This window comes from Nerophis lumbriciformis, linkage group LG28, assembly GCF_033978685.3.
Source record: "Nerophis lumbriciformis linkage group LG28, RoL_Nlum_v2.1, whole genome shotgun sequence".
Taxonomy (NCBI): Eukaryota; Metazoa; Chordata; class Actinopteri; order Syngnathiformes; family Syngnathidae; genus Nerophis; species Nerophis lumbriciformis.
Window position 1 is genome coordinate 18,990,567 of NC_084575.2, and position 14,995 is coordinate 19,005,561.

The window sequence follows — 14,995 nt, forward strand, 5'->3', positions numbered from 1 at the left end:
TAACAAGTGTGTGTAAATATTTGAAGTGCTCCCTCTCTGGTCAACATAAGAAATAACAAGTGTGTGTAAGAAATTGAAATGCGCCTCCTTTGGCCAAAATAAAAATAAAAATAAAATACATGTATATAGAGACATACTGTAAGAACGTAGTAAATACAAAAAAAACAAAAAATAAAAAAAAATAATTATTATTATTTAACTAAAAGCAGTCTTTTTCTCACGATGTGTTGACTTTTTTTCTTATAAAATTGGGAACAATTGCTCATATTCTTTCTGCTTCTGTAATATTGCAATATTTTCTCGTAAAATTATTATGTTTTTAATGTGAAATTATTACTTTTTAATGCAAAATGGTGACATTTGTCATATACAATTCTGACTTGTATCACAATATTGCCAATGTTTTTGTTCTTGTAAAATAGTGAACTTTTTTTGAGTAAAATTATGACTTTTGCCATCATTTTGCCAAGTAAAATTCCGATTATTATTATAATATTGCCGAAATGTTAAAGTTTTCTTATAAAATTGTGACTTTTGTCAAGTTACATTACGACTCTTTTCATAAAATTGCCAAAATGTTAGCTTTTCTTGTAAAATTGTGACTGTTTTGAGTACAATTACAACTTTTATCATAATATTGCACAAATGTTCAGTTTTTCTTGTAAAATTTTGACTTGCGTTGATTAAAATGACGACTTTTATTATAATACTGCCAAAATTCAAAGTTTTTCTTGTGAAATTGTGACCTTTTTCTTGGGAAATTCCAACTTATTTTTCACAAAAAGGTTTCTTTATATTTGCATAGTATGTATATATCATTAATGTTGTAAATACAAATCTTTATATACTGTATCGAGAAAGGGTGGTGATGTAGGCATTTTTCAGAGGTCTCAAAAAGGGAACAAATACAAGAGTGTGTGTGCGTTCGTGTGTGTGTGTGTGTGTGTGTGTGTGTGTGTGTGTGTGTGTGCATGACTATTTTTCACTCGGCTCTGTAGGTTTGATGTCATCCCGGGTGAGGGGAAGCATTACAGCGCCTGTGCTTGCTCAACACTCCAGACCTATCTAATCTCTGTTGCTCTCCAAATCCCGTTCAATTTCTTCTCTTGATAGACGCCGCCGCTCCTTAAGCCCAGCGGGAGCACGTTCTTGTCTCAGACCGTCCGCTTGTGTAAGAACACTTCGGATTCATGGGGTCAGCCACCGATTGTAAACAAAGCCGGATTTGATTCCTACAGATGCAAAAAGGTCAGGAGGAGAAAGGCCGATCGTCAACAAATCTATCTGAGCTCACTCCATGAATCTATAGTGTTTGGCTTATTGAAAGTGATTTCTAATTACAATAAATCACTCCCAAGTTGGCGTCTTAACAACAACTGACATATGAGCCGTCCGTTACAATTAGTCTTCATTTGGTCATGCCATCACTCACTTCCTGTTTATTTTATTTGCACATCCCCACTTTTTGTATGATTTAATTTTCACTAGAGCTGTCCCGATTTTATATTTTATATTGGATATCAGACAAAAAAACAACAAAAAAACATAAATTGGATGATACCAGCTTGCATCTACAATCTCAGGAATACACTCCAAAACAAGCAGTCCTGCTTGTGTTTTACTTGTGCAAATCTGGACAGCCACACAATAAACACACAATGTTGGCCTTTTCTTCTGTTTTAGTCAAGTCTTTTACAAAAGGTATGCTATAGGCTTCCAGGAGCTAGCAGCTACATGACAGCTAAGCACAAAATAGCACACAAGCTAATGTGCGTCTTTAATTGACCAATATTGCTGTCCAAAACCTGACACTTGTCAATCTAAACAAGTATCAAATAATTAAAACTGCATTTTACTTACAGATACAAAATATCATGAAAAAATGTGAACCGTATTTTACGGACTATAAGGCGCACTTAAAATAATGTTTTCCCCCCAAAACTCGACAGTGCGCCTTATAATAATTCTGGAATAAATATGATTTTGCTTACCGACCTCGAAGCTATTTTATTTGGTACAAGGTGTAATGATAAGTGTGACCAGTAGATACATGTAGGCTGCAATATGATGGCAATATGACTCGAGTAAACAACACCAACATTTTATGTGTTCCACTGAAAATATAGAACATTACACACGGCGCTCAAAAATCTATCAAAATGTTTTAGTACGACTTTGGTAAGCTATGAAGGGTTCAAGGTTCAAGGTTCAACTTTATTGTCCCCGCGGGGAAATTTGTCTTGGGCACAGTGCATCATTGCTTTCTTAACATACCCAAAAACAACAGAACAAAAACACAAGCACAGACACAACCACAACCATACAACTAACATTTAAACATCAGAACATGGAGCTTGATAGACATAGGTGGCACTTTGATGTAGGCATAAAATCTACAGTATGGAGATAAAGATAAAGTACCAATGTGCATTGCACTAGAGCTCATGGATAAAGTGCTGTGTGCTAAAGTGCTTAGTTCTAAAGTGCTATGTGCTAAAGTGCTGTGTGCTAAAAAAGTGCTAACCTATGTATTAAAATTCTATTGCACATTGTTGGTCAGCTTAATGGAGGCTGGGACAAATGATCATTTAAGGCGGTTAGATTTGCATAGTGGGACCCGGAGTCTTCTCCCTGATGGCAGGGTTCCATATTCAGGAAAGAGTGGGTGTTGTGAGTTGGAAATAATTTTCTTAGCTTTTTTCCTAACTGCCTGCTCATAGATGCTCTGTATAGGCTCATATTCTCTCCTCCCTACGATTTTCATTGCCGTTTTATGTATGCCGGCCAGTTCGCTTTTTAGCTTAACGGTTAGGTTGCCAAACCATGAGGTGATCCCGTATCTAATGATGCTCTCTACAATGGCACGGTAGAAAATCATCATGATGTGGCTGCTTACGCCGTACAATCTTAATCTTCGCAAAAAATATAGCCTCTGTTGCAGTCTATTGCACAGTTTGTCAATATGTGTCTTCCAGCAGAGAAGATTATCAATATGAACCCCTAAATATTTATATGAGGATACCTGGGTGATTTCCTGATTTTTGATGACCACTGGCTCATGGTCAGTCACTTTCCTCGGATCCAAAACCATTTCCTGTGTCTTGGTCACATTTAAAATAAGATGGTTAGTGTCACACCACCTAATAAATAGGTCTATCTCGTCTTGGTACACAGAGGGGTCCGTATCCTTGTGTAGAAGGCTTAGGAGCACGGTATCGTCCGCAAATTTCACCATATAATTGTTAGGGTGCACAGTCCTACAATCATTGGTGTACAATGTAAATAGTGTTGGTGATACAACGCAACCCTGTGGGACGCCTGTGTTGCAGTGTTTGGTGTCTGACAGTGTTCTGTTGACCTTCACTTGCTGTGTTCTGTTTGTTAAAAAAGAGTGCAACCATTTGATCAAGGTGGAGTTTACACCCATGTCTTTGAGCTTCTCTTAGAGAATGTGAATTTGCACTGTATTAAAAGCTGAGCTGAAATCAACAAATAAAATTCTAGCATAAGCTTTTGTGTTTTCAAGGTGCTTGGAGATAAAATGCAAGGTGCAAAGGATTGCATCATCAGTACTGCATTCCTGCTTGTACGCAAACTGGTACACATCTAAATTTGGCTTGACATCCTTCATGAGCAGTGACACAACAAATTTTTCAAAACATTTCATAACAATCGATGTGAGAGCTACGGGACGAAAGTCGTTGTTTACTGTGACACCGGGCTTTTTAGGCACTGGAGTTATAATTGACTTCTTCCACAGAGCTGGAACAGTGTGAGTGTTAAGTGACTGTTGGAATATTGGACACCATGCTGTAGTTAGTTCCTCTGCACAGCTTTTGAGCAAAAAGGCTGGGAGGCCTTGACGGCCGCAGGCCCTGACGCCGCTTGATGGATTGTCAGCGCATTAAACAAACGAGTATTATTATGGTGTGTGTATAAGGTAAGACATTATCTGGCGTTTTGTTTTGCAATATTATGCAAAAGCAACATTTATTACCTTTTAGTACCTGCTGATCTGTATTTGGGATCTGCATAAATCCTGAAAATTTGCGCGCGTCCGCCTTTGTAGTCAATAAGCTTCTTCTTTTTCTCTATCTTCTTGTTATGGGACATTCATCCTCTGCTGTTGCCGTTTCTAATATAAAGTAGTGTAAAGTTATTACTTGTATCTGTCAGTAAACTCGCCATGAAAGCGCTAAAACATACCGGTGTAGTGAGTACACATTATTCACCCAAGGAATTTTAGTTATTAGAGAGTTCCAGTCGGACGATTTTGTTGTTGTTTACGGATGAGGAGATGCAGCAGTGCGCTTTATAATCCGGTGCGCTTTATGGTCCGGAAAATACGGTAAGTAAATCATAATTAAATCCATAAATTACAATAAATAAAGTTCTCATGAATAAATAGTTAAATCATTTATGCTTCACATTGTAGCTGCTTACAGAAGCAACATGTATATTTTAAAATAATTCCATAGTTGGTGAGAATAAATAAATACAATGCATTAATATAAATTCATATTGTACACATAATAAGGTATTTCCTTGGGTTAATTCATGCAAGTTTATGTTAACTTTATTTTTGCTACAAACCCCATGTAAAATGAGAGGGGGAACATATTTTTGTTCCAGTTTTGGTGACGTTGTTGGGGGGACGGAATTAAGGAAGCAGCATGAGACGACAGGTGTTTGATGTGGAAGACGTTAATGGAGTCTTGGATTGAAAAGAAATGTTATTCCTTTGGAGTTTATAAGGCCAATGAATTATGATTATTTCTGATATGTATGAGAAATCCATATGTTTTCTTTTATGGATGTCAGACTAATTGTAAGTTCTGTTTGCTTATTGTATTAGTTCTGACGGCATTATATTTGATAACGTGAAGAAGACGTGGCTAAAATAAAAGTCTGCGAGCAAAGAACGACTTGAGTCTTGATTAAAACCTCGGAGGGAGTATTACATTATGAGATAATTAACTATCTCATTTTTTAACAAGGTTCAAGATATTTATCAGGATTCATCTTCTTTGTACTTTGTGAACCCTTGTAGTTTGAACAGTTTCTTAAAGCATACTTGCCAACCCTCCCGGATTTTCCGGGAGACTCCCGAAATTCAGCGCCTCTCCCGAAAACCTCCCGGGACAAATTTTCTCCCGAAAATCTCCCGAAATTCAGGCGGACTCAGGTCCATGAGGACCAGAGTCCGCTAACCCACAATATAACCAGCATACCTGCCCAATCACGTTATAACTGTAGAATGATGGAGGGCAAGTTCTTGGTTTCTTATGTGGGTTTATTGTTAGGCAGTTTCATTAACGTCCTCCCAGCGCGGCAACAACACACAACAACAGCAGTCACGTTTTTATATACCGTAAAGCAGTTCGTCTGCCGTAAACAGCAATTTTGTGACACTCTTAAACAAGACAATACTGCCATCTAGTGCATTTGATGAAAGCACTTTTGTGCGTGCCACACATCAATGCATCATCAGAGTTCAGCATGGTTAGAAAAATAGTGACAGAGAATAGAACAAGGATGGACAATTCAACCCTTAACTCAACAATGAGTAGATGAGTGGTATGTGTGTGTATATGTGTAAATAAATGAACACTGAAATTCAAGTATTTATTTTATATATATATACATTATATATATATATATATATATATATATGTATATATATATATATATAATAAAATGTATATATATATATATATATATATATATATATATGTATATATATATATATATATATACATATAATAAAATAAATATATATATATACATATATAGCTAAAATTCACTGAACGTCAAGTATTAGTTTATATATATATATATATATATATATATGAAATACTTGACTTGGTGAATTCTAGCTGTAAATATACTCCTCCCCTTTTAGCCACGCCCCCAACCACGCCCCCCGCCCCCCCCCCACCTCATATTAGTGCTTTGTTTGACTTCTTTGCTTAATCCATTCCATAATGTAATTCCACATACTGATATACTAAAGGTTTTAAGTGTCGAATGCGCATGCAAATTTTTTATATACACTTTTTCTCTAAGGTTAAAGTTATCTTTTGTTGAGAAGAATTGTTGTACATTTTTGGGTAGCAGGTTATAGTTTGCATTGTTTATGACTTCAGCTGTTGGCAAATGCACCAAATCATTGAATTTCAATATGATTAAATAAACAAACAAAAAAATATTATGTTGTGAAACATTTTGTGACCGTAAGATCTGAGTCAGACAAAACGTTAGCATATTGTGAAATTTAATTTTGAGGGTGCAGTGTCTTTAAAATGTATCTTTAACAGTGTACATTTTCTAAAGACAAGACATGTTCTGATACACTGTATTGCCAAAAGTATTTGGCCACCTGCCTTTACTCACATATGAACTTGAAGTGCCATCCCATGGAATCCATCCCACTGGAGCATTCAAAGTTCCTTTCACTGGAACTAAGGGGCCAAGCCCAACTCCTGAAAAACAACCCCACACCATAATTCCTCCTACACCAAATTTCACACTCGACACAATGCAACCTCCAAACCCAGACTCGTCCATCAGATTGCCAGATGGAAAAGCGTGGCTCATCAGTCCAGAGGAGGCGTTTCCAGTGCTCTAGAGTCCAGTGGCGACGTGCTTTACACCACTGCAACCCACGCTTTGCATTGGACTTGGTGATGTATGGCTTAGATGCAGCTGCTCGGCCATGGAAACACATTCCATGAAGCTCTGTGCGTACTGTACGTGGGCTCATAGGAAGGTCACATGAAGTTTGGAGCTCTGTAGCAACCGACTGTGCAGAAAGTCTTTGCACTATGCGCTTCAGCATCCGCTGACCCCTCTCTGTCAGTTTACGTGGCCTACCACTTGATGGCTGACTTGCGGTTGTTTCCAAACTCTTCACTTTTCTTATAATAAAGTAGACTTTGGAATATTTAGGAGCGAGAAAATTTCCCGACTGGATTTGTAGCACAGGTAGCATCCTATGACTGCGAGTGGCCCATTCTTTCACAAATGTTTGTAGAAACAGTCTCCATGCCTAAGTGCTTGATTTTATTCACCGGGCCAAGTGATTAGGACACCTGATTCTCATCATTTGGATGGGTGGCCAAATACTTTTGGCAATATAGTGTACCTTTGGAAACGGGGGTGGTTGGGGTTTTAATTGCATCAAAAGGAACACCTCCACACATGATGCAGGTATCTGAGGTTAAAGGTCATATTGGGGCATGTGTGTAAAAATGGACAAGAAACCAGATAAGATTGCAGAAGGTCTTACCCAAGATGCTTCATGTAACTGAGAGGAAAGGTCAATTTAGACTTTTTTTTTTTGCTTTTACAGGGTTTTGAATATTCATTCACCTTCTATAACCAACATGCACAGCACAAAATAGTCAGCATAGATAAAAGTGAGCTTTGAGCATCAATCCATTTTCTGGACAGCTCATCCTGTTCTGGAGCATATCATAGTGGACTTTGAGTGGAAAACCACACTGAACTCGCCATCAATTGATATCAATCGATAATGGATTTATTTATTGTCAATAAAGTAATGCAGACAGTTGTAAAATTTAAACAAACGCCATTGGTGGATCGACACCTAACAGCCACTGTAATGATACCAAGTACAGGAGTGTATCCAGTCGATACTACTATGATTACTTTGATATTTTTTAGCATCACAAAACCTTTTGTTTTCGTTTGTATTTTATTTACTTACATACTGTGTTGAAGTATGGGGGAATACTTACCACAACACAATTCATCCTCTAATCATATTACAGAAAAGAGCAGTGCGGATCATTCACAACGTTGGTTATTTAGAACATACTCATAATCTATTTATGCAATCAAAGTTGCTGAAATTTGATAACCTTGTTGAATATAATACATTAATAATCTTATATAAAACATTTAACAAATTATTGCCGCCTAATCTACAATGTTTTTTTATAAGACGAGTGCAGGCTCATAACTTGAGAGGCTTTGGATATTTCTCATTGCCGAGAGCTCAAACCACTCGTAAACGTTTTTGTGTGTCTGTATGCGGAGTAAAACTATGGAACAAACTGGACTTACAACACAAGCAATGGCAAACTATTAATCGATTTAAACTATTATACAAACATGGTGTCTGGTTCAAATATAGAGATGAGGGTCTTTAATTTGACCTGCTCTTGTACTCTGTCTCAAAGTGTTAACATGTGCTCAATGTTTCCTTACCATTATTGCTATGTTGTCTACTACCATTGTTGGCATTTTGTCTATTACCAATGTTGGTATATTCATTATTCCTACATTGTTGATACAAATTATTGTTACAGTGTAATAATTATTGTTACCTGTGGTAATGCCACTATGATACAACATGTGTATTATAATCCTTGAACAAAGTAACAGTGAAACTCATGTGAATAATCACTGAATGGAGAACTGGCGGTGGGATTAAATAAATTATCTTCTTCCCACTCCCTTTCAGGGACAATCATGCACTACATACTATACATTACCTTTTGCACTATATTAATTTATATTATTATGTGTTGTCAACTTTGTACTTTTTATGTCATTGCCTGAAATAAATAAATAAATGAAAAAAAAAAATAGAATTTATATTATGTTTATAAACTCAAGAAATATGTCCCTGGACACATGAGAACTTTGAATATGACCAATGTATGATCCTGTAACTACTTGGTATCAGATTGATACCCAAATTTGTGGTATCATCCAAAACTAATGTAAAGTATCAAACAGAAGAATAAGTGGTTATTACATTTGAACAGAAGTGTAGCTAGAACATGTTAAAAGAGAAAGTAAGCAGATATTAACAGTAAATGAACAAGTAGATTAATAATTCATTTTCTACCACTTGTTCTTAATAATGTTGACAAAATAATAGAATGGAAACGGACACAATATGTTACTGCATATGTCAGCAGACTAAATTAGGAGCCTTTGTTTGTTTACTTACTACTAAAAGACAAGTTGTCTTGTATGTTCACTATTTTATTTAAGGACAAACTTGCAATAAGAAACATATGTTTAATGTACACTAAGATTTTTTTGTTCAAATAAAGCCAATAATGCAATTTTTTTGTGGTGCCCTTTTTTTTAGAAACGCATCAATGTACCGAAAAGTATCGAAATACATTTTGGTACCAGTACCAAAATATTGCTATTGGGACAACACTACTGGGTTACAATTGCAGTACACTATTAGTGACTGAGTCTTCCTTCTCTCGTACTCTCCCCCCATGTCACGGTCAAACAACTTGCATAATATTCAGGTATAGGACAAAGCACAAAAAAGTGCACACTTCATTTTTTTATATATATTTGCACACAATATTTTAGCGCCCTGCTGATTTGCTGAGGTGTGTGCAGCTCGACACAACTCCGAGCACCAGCCCGGAGCATCCAGGCCTTGCTTCATTAGGTGCTCGCGCCCTTAAGCTGCTGACATTTCCAAATGTGTTCCCCCAGCACTATAATTGTCGTGAAAAATTGGAGCGAGATCCCCCGTACTGAAAAAGCTCCCTGGCAGATGTTGATTAGAAGGCGTTTGAACGTGTCCTGGTTCTATTCTTTGTCGTCGCGTCAACAAACAGTTACAAAGTTTTGATACATGAAACACGCAAAGGTTTTAACGAAGTGCACAAAGTATGTAGGGCATGTTTTTGTCAATCTGCAACACAACTCAGTCAAATCCATACCACCTGTGTCATGTTCATGTCATCTAATGACCTTTCTACTAAAATAATGACTTATGTTCAGGTTTTCCTAGGAAACAGTCTCATTCATCACTTGTGAATTTGAATCTCCTCAACTGACACTGGTACAAGGCAATTATGCAAGCAGGCACAATCATGTATGTTATACACTCAATATGTATGCAAATTGTGATATGGTGACAATATTTAACCTTTATCTTGATGTGTATTTCTGGTCAGAAGGCTGACAAGGCAGTGTGGCTGGATCAAAAGTTGCTTTATTACAAGCAAGCGTCATTATACAAGACTGCAGTTCTTAGAGGAGGTCAGGGCAAGAAAATGTGTCCTCCCTTGGAGAAGCCTAACCATCAGTTTGTATATTCCTCCATTCTGTCTCTGGGTGTGTGCTAAGTCAGGACAGCACACCCTGGCCATAAAAGGAGATGTTCGTGTGTAAGAGTCTGGAAAACAACTGCTTTAAGTCATAACTTAAATGTTGACGTTGAGCTAGACAGGTAGTCTCTTCTCAAGGATAGGGCTATCACTTTTGCATTCCGAAGTCCCAATTAGGGCCTCTTCTCTACGAGAAGTGATCCAATCCACCTGCAAATGTCAAACTAAGGGGCCTTATCTTATGTGCTCAAACTGAAATACCACTATTTACTTAAACTTTGTGGTTTGCTTTCTCCTAGGTGAATACAAACATTCACCATATGCAAAACATAATATGAGTAAATTCACTTCAATCTGTTCAGAAATGACAATGTTAATAAAAGGTGGTTAATTTATTTTCCTTATACCAGTGTTTCTTAACCATTGGGCCATTTGGGCCTCGAAAAAATATCGGTTTCTCAGCGGTGGCCCGTTTGGGCCGCTGAGGTACTCAGTTGTATTACACGTTCCAAACACTTGTGGCTGTAATGACAATCTCCAACAAACGAAGTCTGGAGATAAAGTCATAGATAAGTTTCTCAAGCGCAAAAATTATGACTAAAGTGGTGAAGCTGTATTTTTATTTGCATTTACATTTTATTGACACCATAGTTAAGACGTATTTTTATTAGCACAACATGATTGTAAGTACATGTATTTTTCGACAGTTATTTGAGTCCCTTCTTATGCAGTATATTTGCTTAATACTATTTTTCTGATCAGCCAGACCTAAATATTCATGTGTTAAATAAAAAAAGAGTCTTTGTGATTAACACATGGTTCAATATAATTTGACAAGTTTGTAAACTGTAAGTAGGTTAGATATAATTATTGAATATGATTAAAATCAAGGGTAATATTACTAATTTAGTGTTAATATTTTAGTGGGCCCCAGATCCCTCTGAAGTAAAACGGTTTGGACCCTAGGCCAGAAAGGTTAAAAACCCCTGATATAGACATCAAATCTGGATTTAAGGAACACAAAATTGGTTTTCTCTATTTTAGTAAAGTAATTTGCAAATGGTAAACATGGTAAGCTTCACTATAGGCTACTCCGAGCTAACAGCTACACAACAGCTAAGCAGACAAGCTAGACATACGTAACAAGTGTCCTTAATTGAACAATATTGCAGTCTAAAACACCTCATTTGTCAATATAAACAAGTATCAAATAATTAAAGTCGCATAGTACTGGCAGATACAATGTCTCCAAGGCAAAGGCGTAATAAAGTATCCAGTAACAAATGTGTCCGCATCATTCGACTTATTGTCATGATCTTAATTATCGTGACCACTAGGCGTTGCCAAAAAAATACCACTACACTTCAACTTAAAGACAGCAAAAGTCCATTGGGTTTTATTCTTCTCGATTGTAATTTTACTCAATCAAGTTCAACTTTTCTATTGTTCATCAGTACAATATGTTTAAAATATGTACTATGGTTCATGCCGATATTGTATCAGATTAATATGGATATCGGCCAATTCTCAATAATATCAAAAGTGAAAAAGATGCATCGGGACACCCTGAATGGAAAAAAACATACTAATATGACTTTAACTATAACAACTCCATCAAGAATCTTCGATCTTCTATTTAACATCACAAAACACATTCACAAAATAGTCAAGGGTATTGTCACATTTTTAAGGTGGACATTTTTATTTTGAAAGCCATGAAAAAGAAACAAAGCAATACATATAAACAAAGTTTACTTTCAAAACATCTGTTTTCTTTGCTGCATAATTTGGAACTTTTTATACCAGGACTGCCTAAACCTGAGTGCCGAAGACTGACAACTCAAAGGATGAAGGGGCCATTTTGGCAGTTATCACCTTCAAAACTAGTACAATGTATATTTGTTCTTCAAAGAACCAGAAAATGCAATTTTGGTAGAAATGTCTTGTGAATACTGAAGAGCCGTAGCCCAACTATGACGCTAACAGCTAGCACGCTGGCCAAAAAACGTCTAGTGACAACATGTCTGAGCAAAGTTAGCATGCTAAAAGTACTATGCTGACATTAGCATGTCTACAATTAACATTAGTGAAACACCAAAACATATGACACTGAGGTCACCTGCTAAATTAAGTAAAGAAAAAAACTGAATGCCAATGTTACCATGCTAAAATGCTAACTGTAACGTACATCAAGTACCATAACATATATCTCTGAGGCGTGGACATGAAAATGTGTTTAAAACGCTGGCCTGCTAACGTTAGCATGTATCAAGTACCAAAATATGACTGAGGTGTAAACCTACAAAATTAGGTTTAAAAAAAAAAAAAAGCAAGCGTAGTAACGTTAGCATCCTAACAGGTATCATTCGTCAAGTAACAATATATTGGACATTGAGGTGTATACCTGCAAAACTAGCAAAAAAAGCTAGCGGTCTAATATTATGCAAACAATTGTGCCGGTGGTCGTTAAAAATTTAGCGACGGGCCCTGCTTAATGGTATAAAATAAAACTGAAGACAAATTAAAATAAAAAATACTGCTTATAAAAATAATTTCTAGTTGTTGAATATCGTATTTCTGTTTCATCATCATTGAAGACGAGTAAAGGCCTAAGAACGAATAAAGGAAAAATGGTCTAGACGTCAGAAGTTTCAAGCAGTCTGGATTGCAGCATTACTCACCACTGGAATACTTGATTTTCAGTGTTCATGATAGGAAACGTGCAGTCAGTCAACACACCAGTGCAAAACACCTGATCTGAAATGATGCTCATACAGTAATTACACTTTTAACACATTCAAGTTCTGCTTCAGGACATCAATCCAAAGGGGAGGAGTCAGTGCAACAGTGTCAGGACATACAGTAGTTACACAACACAAGTAAAATAACAAATAGACGTCCTTATTGTAACCAAGCTGAGGTGATTCAGGGAGTCACAGACATATTTGTTGATATCTGCGAACACCGTCGTGTCACCAAAGGGGGACTGATGACATTGATCTATGTACAACACAAATAATAATAGTCATTTCAATGGCGTTTTTTGGTTTTCTTTGTAATACAGTATAGCGCAGAACTGGGCAAATTAAGGCCCAAGGCCGTTAAGCTTTTCAATCCGACCCGCCGGACATTCCCAAATATTTTTTTTTTTAGATCTTTAAAATGGAAACTGTCGCTGCCATTATGATGTGCAGTGATGTTTTTAAATTACCATAAGTCTTGAACTATACAAAGTATTTCAATGGTTGGAATCTGCTCTTTTGCATGAGACTAGTTACTATGGTAATCTAAGTCACAGCAGCTCAGACGAGGCACCAAGCAGTGTGTTTCCAGAGCGGCCAGCCTAAATTGCGGGTGTCAGGGACAGACGCGGAAGAAGATTTTTACAACAAAGTTCTAAAGCTTGACATCTAAAGTGACATCTCAGATATATCAGATTGTAAGTGGGTTGTTTTTTTTACTTTTTGCGTTCATATTTCGCTGTGTTTGTTGCGTTTCGCTTGATTGTACAAACCCCGTTTCCATATGAGTTGGGAAATTGTGTTAGATGTAAATATAGACGGAATACAATGATTTGCAATTCATTTTCAACCCATATTCAATTGAATGCACTACAAAGACAACATATTTGATGTTCAAACTCATAAACTTTATTTTTTTTTTGCAAATATTAATTAACTTAGAATTTCATGGCTGCAACACGTGCCAAAGTAGTTGGGAAAGGGCATGTTCACCACTGTGTTACATGGCCTTTCCTTTTGACAACACTCAGTAAACGTTTGGGAACTGAGGAGACACATTTTTTAAGCTTCTCAGGTGGAATTCTTTCCAATCCTTGCTTGATGTACAGCTTAAGTTGTTCAACAGTCCGGGGGTCTCCGTTGTGGTATTTTAGGCTTCATAATGCGCCACACATTTTCAATGGGAGACAGGTCTGGACTACAGGCAGGCCAGTCTAGTACTCGCACTCTTTTACTATGAAGCCACGTTGATGTAACACGTGGCTTGGCATTGTCTTGCTGAAATAAGCAGGGGCGTCCATGGTAACGTTGCTTGGATGGCAACATATGTTGCTCCAAATCCTGTATGTACCTTTCAGCATTAATGGTGTCTTCACAGATGTGTAAGTTACCCATGTCTTGGGCACTAATACACCCCCATACCATCACACATGCTGGCTTTTCAACTTTGCGCCTATAACAATCCGGATGGTTCTTTTCCTCTTTGGTCCAGAGGACACGACGTCCACAATTTCCAAAAACAATTTGAAATGTGGACTCGTCAGACAACAGAACACTTTTCCACTTGGTATCAGTCCATCTTAGATGAGCTCAGGCCCAGCGAAGCCGACGGCGTTTCTGCGTGTTGTTGATAAACGGTTTTCGCCGTACATAGGAGAGTTTTAACTTGCACTTAAAGATGTAGCGACCAACTGTAGTTACTGACAGTGGGTTTCTGAAGTGTTCCTGAGCCCATGTGGTAATATCCTTTACACACTGATGTCGCTTGTTGATGCAGTACAGCCTGAGGGATCGAAGGTCACGGGCTTAGCTGCTTACGTGCAGTGGTTTCTCCAAATTCTCTGAACCCTTTGATGATATTACGAATTGTAGATGGTGAAATCCCTAAATTCCTTGCAATAGCTGGTTGAGAAAGGTTTTTCTTAAACTGTTCAACAATTTGCTCACACATTTGTTGACAAAGTGGTGACCCTCGCCCCATCCTTGTTTGTGAATGACTGAGCATTTCATGGAATCTACTTTTATACCCAATCATGGCACCCACCTGTTCCCAATTAGCCTGCACACCTGTGGGATGTTACAAATAAGTGTTTGATGAGCATTCCTCAACTTTATGAGTATTTATTGCCACCTTTCCCA